This window comes from Platalea leucorodia, assembly GCF_965183815.1.
Source record: "Platalea leucorodia genome assembly, chromosome: 4".
NCBI lineage: Eukaryota > Metazoa > Chordata > Aves > Pelecaniformes > Threskiornithidae > Platalea > Platalea leucorodia.
Window position 1 is genome coordinate 19,749,988 of NC_138826.1, and position 18,055 is coordinate 19,768,042.

An 18,055-nucleotide genomic window follows, 5' to 3' on the forward strand; every position below is an offset into this window, starting at 1 on the left:
AAGCATACCAAATCCTATAGTCACCGTCAAACATTAAGAGATTCTAAGAGATGAGATTTTATCTCAGATTTAATACCTCAGCTTGAGGTTGCCAGCTGCCTTTTTTTTTACAGTATCAACACATTTAAAAAAAAAACAAAACAACAAAGTCAAAACCTTTTCACTTTCAAAATTTTTCACACCTGGTAATGAACTGAGCTGCCTGCTAAATACATTTCAAGAATGTTTTTCTAAAGCAAATGATAAACTATGCTAAAGATATCATACAATATCTGACCTTTCTACATTACTACAACCTGTATACACTTCGCTGAGGTTTTTCAGATGTGACTATTTTCTTCAGCACTGTGGTAAGTTTAGGTTCTAGAGCCTTAAAGCTAGGTTTCACCTGTCAATTTACATGGCAAATGTCACTCCATTCCCTAATCTAATATCCTTGGTAGGCTTTGAAGAATAAAAGGCATAATACTCTTAAAATTATTTCCCTTTATCACCAATGCATAGATGGGAACACGAGTTTTTGACAAGGTATTTGGCTTATGAGAACTTGTTGATACATGTAACACATAGCCTGCTCCTATCATCATCATGCTGTCTATTTAATAATTCACATTTAAATACAAGACCTTAGTTGCCACAGCTCAGTAGGAATAAAATTAAGGAGATTTACATTTTCCTGCTGAGAAATCTGGAATGCTGTCTAGTGTTTTATCCTGGTGTCTTTTAAACTTGTCAGGAACACTGGTGCCATCATAACCCTCCATCAGTCAGGCACTAAAATATGTATTTCAGGGCTACGTCTTCCACTAAGCAGCAACTTAGCAAAATCACGAGAGACAACCATTGTTACGAAATCCATCAAAAAGAGATACCTTCAAACATAGACTGCCAGTTTACACTTTTATCTGATATATTTTAAATCTATTGTACAAATTTCTTCATTGCATCTCTTGGTCTCCGCATTTATACCAGTGACGCAATCCCCCCCCCCTTCTTTTTTTAAATATTAGTAAATAGTGTAAAAAATGCAAGAACAGTTGAGAAACCTCAAGGTGAGGTATTGAAACTGCTTCTTAATAATCCTATTTTATGTCAGTGTCCCTCATTCAATAAGGACAAACCAATGAATTTTAGTACAGAGAAACTCAATAATATTCCTGAAAACTATGATTTTCGGCACAATTAATGTGGTACTAACAAAATCACATAACAAAGATTGTTATAAAGAAGAGAAATGGAAAGTATGCTGTAGATAGATTACATACAGTCACTTTTTTGATGAAGGACAAAGTAGCTCCATAGTTTGTCTGGAGTCTAGAACCACCTGTCTAAATCTTTAGAAACATAATTTTTACTTAGTAACAAGGTCAATATTATTAATTTTAGAGCAAACATCCTCACTACAAACATGACCTCTCAATGATGTTATTGTCCAAACTACTGACACTGATGTAAACAGGAGCCAATTTAAATGGTACTTAGTGCCCAAAGAATAATAAACTTGTAACCACTTACAAGAATACTGTAAATAATTTATTTAGCATAGGCAAAAGATGATGAAGATCCCTTCTTCTTCAGTAAGTGTGTCTTCTTCAAAGCCACAGAATATGGTAACGTTAATCAGACAAGATGCAAATATTGACAATAAAGAGTGAAAGGTAACTGCTACTCTACCACATAATTTTCTCCCTCTGTTTACGATTTTATCATACAAAGTGCTTGAAAAGCCACTAAGATGATTAAGGGAGTGGAGCACCTGTCACATGAGAAGAGGCTGAGAGAACCGAGGTTGTTTAGCCTTGCTCAGGGGGGCTCTTATCAATGTGTATAAATACCTGCTGGGGGAAGTAAATAAGACGGAGCAAGAGACTTCTCCATATCGTCCGGTGACAAGAGGCAGTGGACACAAATTGAAACATGGGAAATCCCATTTAAACATAAAGAAAAAAATCCACTGTGAGGGTGGACAAACGCTGGAATTGTTTGCTTGGTGAGGCTGTGGAGTCTCCATCCTTAGCAATTAGTCTAGTTGACCCTGCTTTGAATAGAGGGGCTGGACTAGACAAATGGGCAATGAGGTGGACTGAAAACTGGCTGAACTGCCAGTCGCAAAAGGTTATGACCAGCAACACAAAGTCCACCTGGAGGTCAGTCACTATTGGAGTGCCCCAAGGCTTGACAGTGGGGCCAGTACTGCTTAACATCATCATTAATGACCTGGTGATGGGACAGAGTGAATACTCAGTAATTCTTCAGATGACGCAAAACTGAGAGTAGTTAATACACCAGATGGTTGTGCCACCACTCATAGGGACCACAAAAGGCTTGAGAAAAGGGCCTACAGGAGTCTTACGAAGTTCAACACAGGGTAATGCAAAGCCTTCTACTTGCATGGAATAGCCTCCACATGAGTACATGCTGGGGAGTGACGGGCTCAAAAGCAGGTTTGCAGAAGAGGACCTGGGTGTCCTGGTGGACATGAAATTAAACATGAGCCAGCAGTGCACTCTTGCAGTAAAGAAGGCCAACAGCCACCTGGACTGCATTATGAAGAGTATTACTAGCAGGTCAAGAGAGGTGGTAAGACACATCTGGAATGCTGTGTCCAGTTGTGGATCCCCCAGTAATGGAGACATGGACATATTGGAGCAAGTTTAGTAAAGAGCCACAAAGATGATTGGGGGATTGACATCTATCACATGAGGACAGACTGAGAGAGCTGGGAGTGTTTAGCCTGCAGGAAAGAAGGCTGAGGGGAGATCTTATCATTGTCTCTAAATTCTTGATGGAGGATGGAGGGACGAGTAAAGAACACTGAGCAAGAGTCTTCTCAGTGGTGCCTAGTGAAAGGACAAGAGGCAATGGACACATATTGAAACACAGGAAATTCCATTTAAACATCAGAAAAAAAAGGTTTTTACTGTGAGCTTGGTTGAACACTGGAATTGTTTGCCCAGAGAGGTTACAGAGTCTCCATCCTCGGAGATTTTTGAAACCCAACCGGATAAGGTTCTAAGCAACCTGCTCTAGTTGACCCTGCTTTAAGCAGGGGCAGTGGAATAGATGACCTCCAGAGACCCTTTCTAACCTCAGTGATTCTGGGATTCTGTGAAATACTAACCAGAATTACTGAATAGGTTTGGAATATGCTCACTACATGCAGTTCTAGGCTACCTCTGAACAGAAAGTGTTAGTAACTCCAGTTGAGTCTGAACTGTATCAGAGGTGTATGCCACGGTAAATGCTGGGGTCTTTGTCTCATGGCCATAACATTGGTCCCTCGTGAGTGTGCAGCATGGATACTAGGGATATACCCACGCATGCACTGGCTCTGTCACCTTCCTGTCTTCATTATTGTATGGGATCCACTGTGGTAAGCACCATAATATAAACTAAACAAAAGCTACTGGGTTTTCCTAAAAATCATTACAGATTAGTATCTTATTACACAGCAGCTCTGTGTCCATTCCCATTTGCTCCATGACATGTCTAAAAACTTTAAATTATGAAGAAGGTACTGTACATGCTAAATAATTTAAGGAGAGATTTACCATTATAGTAAGCTTCCTGGAACAGTGCATAAAAGCAAAATACACAGTCCTGTTAAGCTGGGTTAACAGCTGCTTCACATGTCCCAACTTCCCTCTTCTTTCTCTTCATTCAAGTTTTTCCCTTTTTCTTGTCCCTTCCACATTTCTCTGCTTCTACAGGTTGCTATGTTTCTTAGAGGCACCAAATTTTAACTCAAAATCTGATGAAAAAATTTACCTGTTAGCTTCCATAAAAATAATTGTGTTTTCAAAATATTATAGCTTTGGGGTGGTGTTACTCCATGTTATTTATGTAACAGGAGTCTAAATCATTCTTGAAGAGAAAAACGCAACAATCTAAAACTGCAGATTATGTCCTTCCATAGTATAGAACTCTACTCAATCAACTAAGTTTTATATTCAGTGCAGTACTTGGCTTTTGAACACCTATAGCCCAATTGTCATATAGCAGAATGTAATTTCAGAAGTAGGTAATTCATGCAGGAGTTCGGCTCTCTGTTAGAGGTGGTTCAGGACGAGAATGAGGGTAACTACGTTTAGGGTCTGGGCTATGTATTACCACTATCCAGCCCTAGGAAATCTGTGCAAATCTGTATTGACTCAAGCTTTAAGTATGTTTAATACTTGCTTTTCTTAAAGCACCAAGGAAATCATACTTGTTGGGAATTCTGGGGCAGCTATCAACTAGTACTCCCTAGCAAAAGAGCTTTGTTGAGCAAAGCAGCCGCAGATGCATGCCTTCTGGTCTTCTGGGGGTAAAGGAAGAATCAGTGTATTATGGGGCAGGGAAGGCCAAGGGAAGATAGAGGATGGAAAAAGCTTGCTTGTACAGGAGAATAAATCAGAAGAAAATCTAAAGGTTGACTGCAGAATTTAGTAGAGGAGTAAAACAAAAGCTGATCAAAAGAAAACAAATTTTTTGAAGGGGAAAAGCAGATGTACTCTTTAATCTGGCTAACTCCAGTAATTATGGAAGCGAACATGTGTATCATCATGTACATCAACATAATATAGCCACACTAGCGTCCAGGACAAGCTGGGTCCCATTTACTGAAACACCTGACACTATTTTTATTGCTGTTTAACAAAGCTGGCTGGATTACTCTTAGTGCAAATATATCCATTCAGCTAATACACCTTCAGCTGCAGTGGAAACATACCCTTTGAGAGTCCATCTGGTGTAAAGAGTCTCCAGTCTAAACTGTGTGAAGAAAAGGATGCATTACTGAGCCTGTTTTACACAAAGAGTAAAATATTTCTAGCTGGTTTCCTAATAAATTTCTGATGTCAGCCACACAGAGAGATATGACTGCCTAGAAATTAAACTTCCGACTCTCAAATTCCAATACAATGTGTTCATCACAACATTATTCTTCATCTGAATGTTCATTTGACATGGATTTAAACCAGACACCTAATCTCTGAGTTGAGAGATTTTATTTGGAAAAAAAAATAGCCAGATTGAACACTTAACCTACATATTGCCTCATATTGCTATTGATACTAGCTCCTGAAAATAATCAAGATATCTGCAGTTAGTTTTAGAACAGGATTGGTAAGGAATGAAAAGGTAAGTCTCAAATTTTCAGCATATGGAGGCAAGTATAATATTTTGCAAGCTAAAATATTTGAAGATAAAAAGCTGGATTAATCAGAATTTCATACCTAATATAGTATGTGTGTGAGTATTTATAGATATATAATTCTATACACTTGCAAAATGGGAGTGAAACAGAACATTGTGTTTTAATTGTATTTTTGCATTCAGTTTTAAGCAAGAGTAAATGACCACTTAAAATGACAAAGACTCAGACCCATCAACTGATCTTTCTTTTTCGTATTAACAAACATCTCATGAATATGAATATGAATATGAATATTGCTGTTTACACAGCCTAATCCACACAATACCTCCATGACTTCCTGAAACAAGTTATTTTTATGTCTCTATGATGTAATTAAATGTACTTTTACCTCTGCTGTGATGAAGAGGTTGTTGGTTAATACACATCTAGTACTGACGGAGTGTTTTACAGCTACACATTCATTATTAAAAAAGGAAATAAAAATGCACAGTTACGCTCATTTCCAAAGCAGAAGCTAGTATTAACAATCACTGAAACAGAAATACTGTCTCACTTTATATTTGTAATTAACTGAAAGTATTTTCGGTTGCAAATAAAAGAATGTTATTACAGATTCAAGTGCACACACGTATTATACTCTGCAGCGAGGTTTAAAGATAACATCTCCATCATTGCACTCTTTGCAGCATGATTAGAAGTGTACTTGTAAACCACTCTTATTCCACACATGCGCAAGTACCACAATCTCCCAATAACTAGGAGGGAAGATGTCAGATAAAGGATACCACCAGTGTCCACAGTGCACTGATAACTCTGAGAGAACAAAGTGTCACTCCTTCTAACTCCTATAAGCATTCCTATGTGAGAAAATTCCAGCACTACATTATCTAATAAAAAATGTGCTGGAAGCATGTGGATGCTATTAAGAACTGAAGTGGTCCCCTGGTCTACGGCTTTATTACACCTCTTAGTCCTGAAGCCACGAAGATTGCATTATAATCCCATGGATGTTTCATTATCTTTGGTTAGGTTGTGATGACCACTGCACAGGCAGAAACTGCTCGTATGAAAATGCCAAATTGCCATTCTTTTTTCTAGTCCCTTCCTCACACCTCCTGAACCCAGGATGGTTAGATATTGTAAGTACCTTCTACTCTGTCTAAAGTACTTCCATACTTCATAAGCATTCGAGCGAACTCTTTGCTTCACAGGAGTCAGTGACTCATTTCACTAATGACATGTGAGCAGAGATGAGGAACGAATAAGGTTTTCACGCAATATTCATGCATTGTTATGGAAAGAAAACTGCTCACATGAGGAATGTTAGACTACTTACATCCCTACAGACTTCATGTCAACAAAAATAAAAGCAACCTTTTTGCTCTATTCCCAAAACAGCACTGCTAGTAAACCTGCAAAACTCTCAGTAGATTCCAGCAAAAATTTCACTTTCACTAGAGACTAATGCCAAATATGATCTTTCAGATCTCATTTCTCTATAAAAGAAATGCATTATGTTAGACAGGAGTAGGTGGAAACATAAGACATTTAAGCAAAACATCTAAAAGACTCCTGCACAAGAAAATAAACACTCTAGTTTGAGAAAGCTGAGCATTATGCAATGCACACAACTGTATCAGTCTGTTTTCTGCAGTAAAAGGTATGAAACAGAACACTTACTGACCTAAGTACAAATCTGTGTCCAAGAGAAACCTAAATTCTTATTTTTCAATTCATTCAAGTCTTAAGCAACTTCAGTGGGACACACTGCTTAAATATGTACCTTGAATATCTTTGATGTGTGGATTCCCTTCTCAGTCTGAGTTAGAAATATTCATCATCTCCCCCACCATGAGAACTACAAAATGTGTTCAAAAGCACTAAGGATATCTATAAAAGACTGTCTTCTTCCTTCCTGGCAAATATTTTGTTATTCAGATGCTATCTATAGCTTTGTATAGTTTAAGTCTCAAACGCTTCCTAGGTCATCCTGCTAAATAACCGTACTGGGCCTGGCTAGGATAGAGTTAACTTTCTTCATAGCAGCTCATACAGTGCCGTGTTTTAGATTTGTGACCAAAACAATGCTGATAACACACTAATGTTCTATCTGTTGCTGAACAGTGTTTGCACAGCATCAAGGCCTTCTCTCTTTCACACTACCCACCGCAATGAAGACTCGGGGGTGTGCAATAGGTTGGGAGAGGACACAACCAGGCAGGTGACCTGAACTAACCAAAGAGAGACCCCATGCCCTATAATGTCATGCTCAGCCATAAAAAGGGAAAAGAGGGGGGTTTAGGGAAGTTAGCTGCCTTTTGCTTGGGAACTGGCTGGGCATCAGTCTGCCTGTGGGAGGTGGAGAGTGATTGCCTTTGCCTCATTTGTTTTGTTTTCTTTCTCTCATCTTCCACTTATCCTTCCCTTATTAAATAATAAATTTTTTTTTACCTCAACCCCCAAGTTTTCTTGCTTTTACTCTTCTCTTACTCTTCTCCCATCCCACGGGGGGTCAGAGGGTGGGGGAGCGAGCAGCTTGTGGTGCTTAGCTGCCTACCAGGTTTAACCCACAGAAATAACATAATCAACAAAATTAGTAACGTCCAACCTTTCTGTTGTGTTGTCCGGTGATGTGTAAGTAGGTATTGAGGGTTTATGCACACTGGTGACATGACTAAGCCTGTATTTGGGTTACGACCACATGTATGCTGTCCCATTTCTCCATGGCCAGATACAGATGTGCGTTGTATGACATGACTAACACCTCTGAGCGATGGAAAGAATGTGGGAGTCAGCTGGGTGCCAGATGAACTCCTTACCCAGGCAGTATCCAGCTCAGTCTGTAGTTTGCCTATAGGTCAATCAGCTATAGGAGAATAATTTTGTGTAACACTATACATTGATTATGTGTTGTCAACATGAAACGCTTTCAACATACTTGCCCCAAAATAAACACAAAAAGTCTACCAAAACATAGCCATCTACTGCACATGCTTCTCTCCTTGGGGCGAGGATGTGTTAAAAGCATGTGACAGATGTTAGGCACATTGTTTAATCCACTGCTGGAAGATGTTTCATTTTTATGGCAATAAGCACAGCGTAAGAAGCCATACAGAATAATGACATGATCTCATAACAGATACATATTTATATCAAGATATTGACTTTTGTTTCAGAATGGGAATATACTAGATACAAATGATAGTATTTTTGGGTGCCATCTCACTATACTTGTTACTTTTACTGCATTCATAGTAAAGCACCGTTTGTGTTACCAAATATTCTTAATGTCCGCTCACTAAGCACGAAAATGCTGTAGTACATCAAAAATAAAAAACCTCTGAGCAGTAGATTTTCATACAGAAATTTTATGGGTAAAATAGAAATCAAAATGTATGGGCTATAAGTTAGAAGTTGTTGCAAGCAATTTTCCCTGTTGACTTCAGGGGGATTTGAACCTCTGGCTTTTGACTCTTAAAATAAACACTGCATCACTGTCACACATATGAAAAATGCTATGAACACTGAAGTGTACTGCAGAACTAGTGTAATCTACTTGTTACAGCAAACTGAGTATCTCCTACAGGGGCTTAAAGATTACTGTGCATCTGAGGCAAAGCTCTTTCTTGCACACCACTGGAATATAGTACAAAGATGACTTAAAGAATGTGGTTATTAACAAGGATGTTTATCAATTACAAAAAAATATTTATTTTCTAGCAGTGGTATGAAAAAATCTGCCAAAATGAAGAGAAGAAGCCTGAAAGATAGGAATCCTGACTTCTCAGGATTCCTAAGCATCTGTTAGTTCTACTTATACAACATACACCCTTGTGTTACCTTAGGGAAGCTAGGGCATGCACTTCCACACAGTATTTATTTTCTCTAACCTTATTATTTGCAAAATAAATATGAGAGGTTCACTCAAGTCTGTCTTTCTTCTTTCAGAAAGAACTCTTCTGGAACGCTGATCTTGGACCATTCTGCACCTTAGCTAGTTTGCTTTTATTGGTTGTTAAAACAACACATCTTTTCTACATTTATTTGTAAAGAACATAAAAATATAAATGGAGAAGGGTTTAATACAGAACAAATAGGGAACAGTATTTTTACAGAAAACCAAATGGCCAAGCAGATATCTAACCTACTTTGAGACCAACTTGTTAAGCAAATACAGTACATAGCTCTCCCTTGTATCCAAGGGCTATCTTTTGCAGAGCTACAGGGCTAGCTGTTTCTTTACTTCCCACATACTTTTTGAATATTACCCACCACAAAGGAAGATAAAAGGTCATTTAAAATTTAAATAGTCAGGTATTTTACAAGGGACCCTGTCATGCCTTTATAAAGTGCTGACAAACCATACTAGATATGCTGTTCTTGAAAACATCTCATCTGTCTAGTAGCATCCTACCGCCTTCTTGATACACATGTCCCTCTATTCTGCTTTTACTGAATTAGCAATCTGAATTCTGGAGAATTTCAGTAATCGCACGCAGAACATTCTCTGCCAGGGCTGTGTATAATTAAACGTCTAAATGTTACAGTAAAGACTGACTGCACAACCTCTACTGTAATACATATTAAGTCAAAAAAGACCACTGTGATCATCTAGCCTGAGCTGCATTAAAAAAAACCACAAACCATAGGACTTACTTGTATTAATTCCCACCCAAAGTTCAACAGATTACTTTGACTAAATCATCCTTAATTTTCAAGATTACCAGCACTGAGGAATCTACCACAATCATTAGCAGTTCCAATGAGTAAAATAATAATAATAATAATAATAAAAATAAAAAATCCTTAATTGTAGTCTGAATTAGTCTGTTTTTTATTACCTCATTTGCTAAGCTACAGTCATTTGATTTTCTTTAATCTGCAAAACTGAACAATCTGTTTTTGAATATCAGTTACTTTATCTCAAATGTTTCCATTTAGTTTACCAAAGAGAATATTAAGGGATGGCTTGATTACTGGCTGGAAATACCACTTGAGCTTACTTTTCCTAAGCTGTGCCCCCAGTCTTTCATGATAAAGCATGTGTCCCAAGTCCTGTATCATTCTTTTACGTCTTCTATATACCCTTTTCAATTTTTCTGCATCCTCCTTGAAGTGCAGTTGCCAGAACCAAGTTCAGTATTTGAGTAGTGATCACAGCATTAACAACCAGAGAAGGAATGTAATTCGACAGCTGCTTGATATTCCCCTTGCCCATTCATCCAAGACTACCTTCATTCTTTTGTCTCCCCTTGACACTGGCAGCTGATTATACCATGACCCTTCAAAACTCTTTTAGAAGTCTGTGCTTTGTGAGGGAAGAATAAGGCACTCTGTAAATAGAACCTACAAATAGTTTCTACATAGTGATTTTTCTTTTGCTATTTATCCTATTCTTCTACTTTATTATCTCAGATCTTCGAGAGATCTGGAATATGCCCATGGACGTGTATGAGACTTCTATAGGAACTCATCTAGTATCAGGGAGCTTAATTACATTTATATGGAATATATCGGTTTTAGAATTACCCCCATGGGTTTTTTCCTGCTGTTTCCCTCATGAACACCTAAAACACTGCATAGTATTTCTGCAGTTTCAAGCGGGGAAGGAGTTGGTAGGATATGAATGACTAGCCCCCCTATATGCATTCTTGGCTTCCATCTCCTTTGTGATGCTTTTTTGATTCACAATTAAGCTGTACTCTAGTCTAACATTTGAATCAAATGTCTATTGTAGGGAAATCACGATTATATTACCTTACGAACATTGCCAGCTTACATCTCCATTTCTGCTGATGCACTGGTCCTCATTCAAGGTTTTGTGTCATCTAGTTAAATTACTTTTGTAATGAGTTTCTCCTCTCTCTGCTCCCTGTCCTTTCTTCTGGTTGCCCTGAACATAGAACTAACAAACTTCTAGCTGCAGCATTTTATACCAGCTGAAGTCGGTACTTAGCAACAGTGAGATCATAACTTGAATTTCAGTTCAGTGGGTACTAAATGGGTGTTTTTATATAACAGCACCTAGGATATGGGCCTAGAAAACATACCTGGCAACCTTCCAGTCTTCTGTCTTGCACTTTCAAAGAGAAAGCTTTTGAAATTGTACCAGTAAGTCCATCTACATAAGATTAAAAATAATCAAGCCATTTCTCTACGATTAGGTGACTAATTCCAGCCAGTCAACTTGTCATGCAAGTATACCTGGTTTTAGCCTGATGAGCTTTTACATAGCCAAATTCTGGAAATAATTACTAGTCAAAAAAATGTAAATTTAACATTACAGATGTGAAAAAAGAGCAATTAAGGTTTTCTAAATTTAAATAAGCTTTCTTGGGTTTTAAACATAACCTGATTTCAAGGGAAAGACCTTTTTTTCCTTGCTTCATGCAAATTCACAGGTCTAAATTCAGAATTTCCACAATAACTATAAAGGATTCAAATTGTGACCCCTTAAATTAGCAGGAATGCTTGCCAGTGCCTTCAGTGGAAACATGGAATCAGAAACAGACCAAAGTATTCTCTATGTGAATACTGATACAGCGTTATTTAAATGCATGGAAGATTTCAACATCTTCAGTATTAAGAAAATGAATTGCCTTTTGACTTCATATTGTGGAGATGGAAAAATGCATCTCAAGAGTATTTACATATGGTTTTCCTTCTGATATCTTAAGGAGGGAAAAATCATACTCAAAACATTTTTAACAGTGGCAAAAAAATCTAGTACTAGAAAGTTGTCCTGACTTTGCGGCTAGTTTTCATACAAACAAGTTTTCTTACATCTAAGACACTTCAACATTTGGATAAAGCATGAAAAATATCTTAGTGGATACCATGTACAACAGAGTAGGAACTATGCTAGTCTGAATCCATTTAAACATAGTTTTTCTGGTAAGAAGTAATCTTTGGCTGGCCAGCACAGACTCAGTGGAACTATTTTACATGCTATACTCTATACTAAGTGAGGTTTGTCTTCCAGAGCAGACAGTGACCTGAATTCCAAGGAAAATATTTAGAATTTCATACCAGAACTTGTACTCTAGATTCTTCTCCACAATCCTTCTGTGATTTCTTTTCAGTGTACACAAGTTTCTTCTTATTCTGAAATTTATCTTCTATCTGGAGTTTTGATCAATTCCTTGTGCTTGTGAGATAAGCAGGAACATGCAAAGAAAAAATAAGAGACAATGAAAAAATATGAATACAAAACCTTGCTAACTCAGAAACAGAAGTGTTGCAGAGAAAAGCACAAGCATAAGACCTAAAAAACAAAAGAGTGCAAACATGTTTACATAGACAGCAACTCCAGCCCCCCAAACTGAAAATATTTAGTACCTACTTGCTCACAGGAAAACAGCTTTGAAAAAAACTCTTAGTTGTTAAGCCTAATAGTCTCTTGTGCAGGTAATTGCAATGCAGTTCACTCCTGCAGGGACCTCCTAACTATTAAGGTACTTCAAACTGGTATCCTGCAAAGACTTGATCTACTGCCTTTCCTCTAGAGAAGGAAACATCTCCTCCTGCATCTGTGCATGGTCCAAAAAAAAGTACAAGCTGCTAAAGCAACTATTCTATCATAGAGTTTTCTTTCTATGTTGTAGCTCTCAAAAAAGTTCTGGAGCTCCTGCTCTATGCTCTGTTTCTGGGTATACTACACTGATTAATTTTGGTACATGGTGGGACAAGAGCAGCAACTACACAGTCAGCAGTTGGATTTCCCTGCCCTGTTTAGCTATATAGCTTATATGGAACCACTCTTTTCCTGTATTTGGTATAGGTCCAGGGACTGAGGCATGCAGAGCTGGTGACTTCCAAGTGAGTGTTGCTCATGATAACATGATAAAATGAGCAATGATGGAGTATCAGGTTTTTTAGCCACTATTTAAAACCCGTGCAGCCCACAAGATACATAGAAATGAGCGATTAAAAAGAAAAGTTACTATAGTTTAGCAGCTAAATTAACATATGGGATGCATTGTAACACTTCATATAACACCCCTGTCAGATATCTAAGTCACAATCATTAATGCCAACATTTTACCACTCACTTTTAGAGCAATACTACACTAAGTTGTCTGATCTACTCTGACCTACAAAGAGCTTCTGCAGCACAAGCTGCTGAGACATCTATCAACACAGGATGCTCAGCAATATTTATGCTTTTCTTACTGGTAGGAAAGCACAGCAATCAACATTTAACTGTCAATCGCCACTTTCAAGGAACATGTAGATTTATTGCTGTGAACAAGGTAAATCTCACCCACTCCAATAAGCAGGATCAATAACATCCCACTCACTGAGGCATAAAAGAAGGTTCTGCATTGTCCAGGTTTAAGTATTGTGGGCTTCTCTCTATTATTCTACAGTTACTCTAGTTCTGTCCTAAACTCTGCCTGTCTCTTCCCGCAAATACCATATTCAGAACTCATCCATAAGATCACTGTCACAGCTTCCTAAAAAACAGTTTGTTTGTTTTAATGAAGTATTTTTAATGAATCTTGTTTGTGCTAATGACAAGAAAAGTTGCAAGCTGGGTCTACTAGCAATCAGATAAGTCTATGCTGTAAGCTGACTAGAAACCACATTCTGGTGTTACCATGGCACTGAGCCACAGCTAATATACTCTGTCTTGATATTACACTAACCATAGGCAGATATCTTCTCAGTTTCTTCAAGCTCAGGCAGCAGGAGCTTACATCTGCTTAAAATCACGTACATGTGCCCCAATGCGTATTTAGTTTAAGGAATAAAATAGCACCTTTGTACCTCCAAGCAGCACATCCCAAGTACGTTATGGAAAAATATACCTGTATGACTACTGCCTCTTCCTGAAGCCAATTTGTCTATTACTTTCCTTTGTCTAAATACACAACCTTTAGGCAAAACCAATCGTTTTCTACATCTCCATGAAGCCAAACTCAACAGAACTCCATATCTAGATGGGGCCTTCTGAGATTAGTATAACTTCAGTAAAAATTACAGACTCCAAAAGAGTTGAAGAAAAAAAATCTGTGCCTTTGCATATGTGAACTGTAACACTGGTTTTAATACTATGAATGTATATTTCCTACCAAACAACCTAGTACAAAAGGCAGTTATGCTTTTTTTTATTTTATTTTACTCCCAGGTGTTTGGTATCACACACATGCATACCCACTCATTCCTCTAGTATTTCATTGCTCCCCAAATAGTAAAAAAAGGATCTTCCCCACAACCTATTCAACAAGACAACACTGCTAGGCATAATTTACATATACAGAAACAGGAGACATAGAAGTCCAGGTCCAAACTGTCCCAAGTACTCTTTAGTTCCATACACCTGATTTAAGTTTTAAGGTTCAATTTTTCAGGACACTCAGGACTCTAAACAGTTGTCGTGGTTTAACCCCAGCCAGCAACTAAGCACCACAGAGCCACTCGCTCACTCCCCCCACCCCAGTGGGATGGGGGAGAGAATTGGAAAGGTGAAAGTCAGAAAACTCATGGGTTGAGATAAGAACAGTTTAATAATTGAAGTAAAATGAAATAGAATAGTAGTAATAGTAGTAATAATAATAATAATAATATTATAATAGAATAATAATATACAAAGCAAGTGATACACTATACAATTGCTCACCACCCACCAACCAATGCCCAGCATGTCCCTGAGCAGAGATCGCTGCCTGCCGGCCAACTCTCCCCAGTTTATATACTGAGCATGATGTCATATGGTACGGAACAGCCCTTTGGCCAGTCTGGGTCAGCTGTCCTGGCTGTGCCTCCTCCCAGCTTCTCGTGCACCGGGCAGAGCATGGGAAGCTGGAAAGTCCTCGACTAGTGTAAGCACTACTTAGCAACAACTACAACATCAGTGTGTTGTCAACATTATTCTCATACTAAATCCAAAACACAGCACTATACCAGCTACTATGTCTATGACATAGATAGCGGCATCAAGTGCACCCTCAGCAAATTTGCAGATGACACCAAGCTGAGTGGTGCAGTCGACACGCCTGAGGGACAGGATGCCATCCAGAGGGACCTGGACAGGCTCGAGAGGTGGGCCTGTGTGAACCTCATGAGGTTCAGCAAGGACAAGTGCAGGGTCCTGCACTTGGGTCAGGGCAATCCCTGGTATCAGTACAGGCTGGGGGATGAAGGGGTTGTGTGCAGCCCTGCCAAGAAGGACTTGCGGGTACTGATAGATGAAAAGCTGGACATGAGCCGGCAATGTGCTCTTGCAGCCCAGAAAGCCAACTGTATCCTGGGCTGCATCAAAAGAAGTGTGGCCAGCAGGTCGAGGGAGGTGGTTCTGCCCCTCTACTTCGCTCTGGTGAGACCCCACCTGGAGTGCTGCATCCAGCTCTGGGGTCTTCAGCATGGGAAAGACATGGATCTGTTAGACCGGGTCCAGAGGAGGGCCACAAAAATGATCAGAGGGATGGAGCACCTCTGCTATGAGGAAAGGCTGAAAGAGCTGGGGTTGTTCAGCCTGGAGAAGAGAAGGCTGCAGGAAGACCTTATTGCAGCCTTTCAATACTTAAAGGGGGCTTATAAGAAAGATGGGGACAGACTTTTTAGCAGGGCCAGTAGCGATAAGACATGGGGTAATGGTTTTAAACTAAAAGAGGGTAGATTCAGACTGGATATAAGGAAGAAATTTTTTACAATGCGGGTGGTGAAACACTGGAACGGGTTGCCCAGAGAGGTGGTAGATGCCCCATCCCTGGAAACATTCAAGGCGAGGCTGGATGGGGCTCTGAGCAACCTGCTCTAGTTGTAGGTGTCCCTGCCAATTGCAGGGGGGATGGACTAGATGACCTTTAAAGGTCCCTTCCATCCCAAAGCATTCTATGATTCTATGATTCTACTAGGAAGAAAAATCAACTCTACCCAACTGAAACCAAGACAACAGTAAACAGCTCAGTTTCACACGATTTTAGCTGTACTGGTGATGTCAGAACACCGGCAAATTTGGCTACATGTCTCACAAATGTTAAAAAAATGAATGGCCACCTGTGAACCTCTGACCTATATTACCTACCCAGCATAAAATAGTCATTTAGCATCCAAGATGGGCAGAAACTAGTCCTCCAAGGCAGCATTCAACTTCCCTAAGCTGAGACCATTCTTTGTCTTCCTGCATTCCCCTGTGTCCATTCTACACTCTACTGCAGACAACTCCTACTGAGAAATCCCCAAACACTTTACAACTGTGCAGTAAATAAGGGGGTGCTGGGGAGAAAGCCTTTTAAGAACATAATTGAAGAGCACTACAATGGATAAATTATGGTCACACCAACAGCCTAAAATAAGAAACGTCCTAACATTTTGCCCTTTAGCCTTAAAATAGCTATATTAGAACAGTCTAATTTTTATATTTAACCATGCCCAAAATACAGGAATTCTACTGCAGAGTCACTATGACTCTGTGCCATGTGAGTTGTCAGCAGCTTGACTTCTGCACCCGCCAAACAGACCTCACATGTATGAATAAACAGAATCAATACCAAACCAGCAAGCACTGAAGGGAAGAGACGTTCTTTGCCTGCTGTTCTCTCTGCTATTTGCTGATAACAGAGGAAAGAAGAGGCTTAGGAAGTATGCTGTCTACTGGTTTTGGACCCCCTACCCTCCCCTGAGCAGGGGACCCTTCCAGATCACTCAACATCCATCTCCACATTTCCCTGCGCCTAGACCCTCCTAATGGTTTTCTAACTTCCTTTACCCTCTGATACTTGCAAACAGAAGCCGCTTGCAATTCTCACTCCTTTGCAAAGCAGTCACCTCTTCTTTCTCCTTCATGATGTCTGTGCCTCTAACAGTCAAAGTAGAGCTAATCTCCTCTTTAGTACTTGTATCGGAGTCCACGTTGGGATTCAAGGAGGAACAATGACAGGGAAAGTTCTACTCAACTACTTGGCTGCAGATGCTGTCTTTGGAAAATGTCGCTGCCAAACTCTCACCAGCCTCTTCTAAAAACATATATAAACTTAAATTTCTTTGCAAAGGTTTATGCTTAGATCAAACACTTCTATTTTCACAAGAACAGGAAAAAATACATTCATAATACAAGGACAATAATTAAGCCAAATTTGAAGTCCTGGCTTAATGAAAAGGTTAACAAAAATTTGTTTAACTGGGCAAAATGACAACTTTTTCCTAATCTTGTTCTTGGAATTATTTAATAACTGACAATTTTATAAGCAATTCAAGGCAAGGTCCACTGTAACTTAACTATGGTAGGTAAGAGCAGTACTTGTGGTTAGGCTTTCCTCTGTCTACAGGCATATTCAATATTAGCATAAAGTCAAATGGATCAACTGAAGTACAAGTTACAGCAGTTTTCATCAGCTAAGGCTAAAGTTCTAAATTATTTATATTTTTATGGATTCTGCCTTGGATTCATGAGACCCAAGACACTTCCTTTGAAAACATAGAGTAAAAATGACATGGTAAGCAGCTATCATCACTGGCAGGAAATATAGGAAATTTCTTTTCAGGCAGCACATTAGCTGTCAATGTTATCACATATCACCCCCCCAAAAAAGATGGAAACTGTTCATTGAAATGCTCAATGTTAAGCAGATCTTTGCAATTATTCTTTACATATCAGAGGTGCTTGAGAAATCTAGGTATAGGACAGCTAGACGGGGGGAGAGGGGAGGGTTCTCCACTGCCAAGAAAGAAGTCAGATGCAGAGTCTGCACCTAGTAGTCCAGAACCAGAGAACATTGAACTTGCTCCACCAACTCGTGTCCATGTGACCCAAACTCATTTCTAGTCCAGCAGCCTAGGAAGTATCCAAGAAAGGAAGACCAGAGATTACCTTAAATAAATATTAAAGAACTGCTTTCTTAATGTACACTGTTCGATTCATGCTGTTCTTCTGTCAATGTAATTACACACAAATTAGCAAGACCTCTAGGTAAC

The 18,055-nt window shown here is 39.1% G+C and overlaps 1 protein-coding gene across 4 annotated transcripts in view; it reads right to left on the reverse strand.

Moving 5' to 3' along the window:
• Window positions 1–18,055, reverse strand: part of PCGF5 (polycomb group ring finger 5) — a 74,852-nt gene that overhangs the window by 48,257 nt on the left and 8,540 nt on the right. For 2 of the 4 annotated variants that reach the window (XM_082310007.1, XM_082310002.1), the window contains exon 2: window positions 12,167–12,284. The exons of 1 other annotated variant lie outside the window; for it this stretch is intronic. The gene's annotated coding sequence lies outside the window, so the exon portion shown is untranslated. Of the gene's footprint in view, window positions 1–4,711; window positions 4,753–12,166; window positions 12,285–18,055 lie in introns of all 4 variants that reach the window. One more of the 4 variants, XM_082310004.1, reaches the window with a different exon arrangement.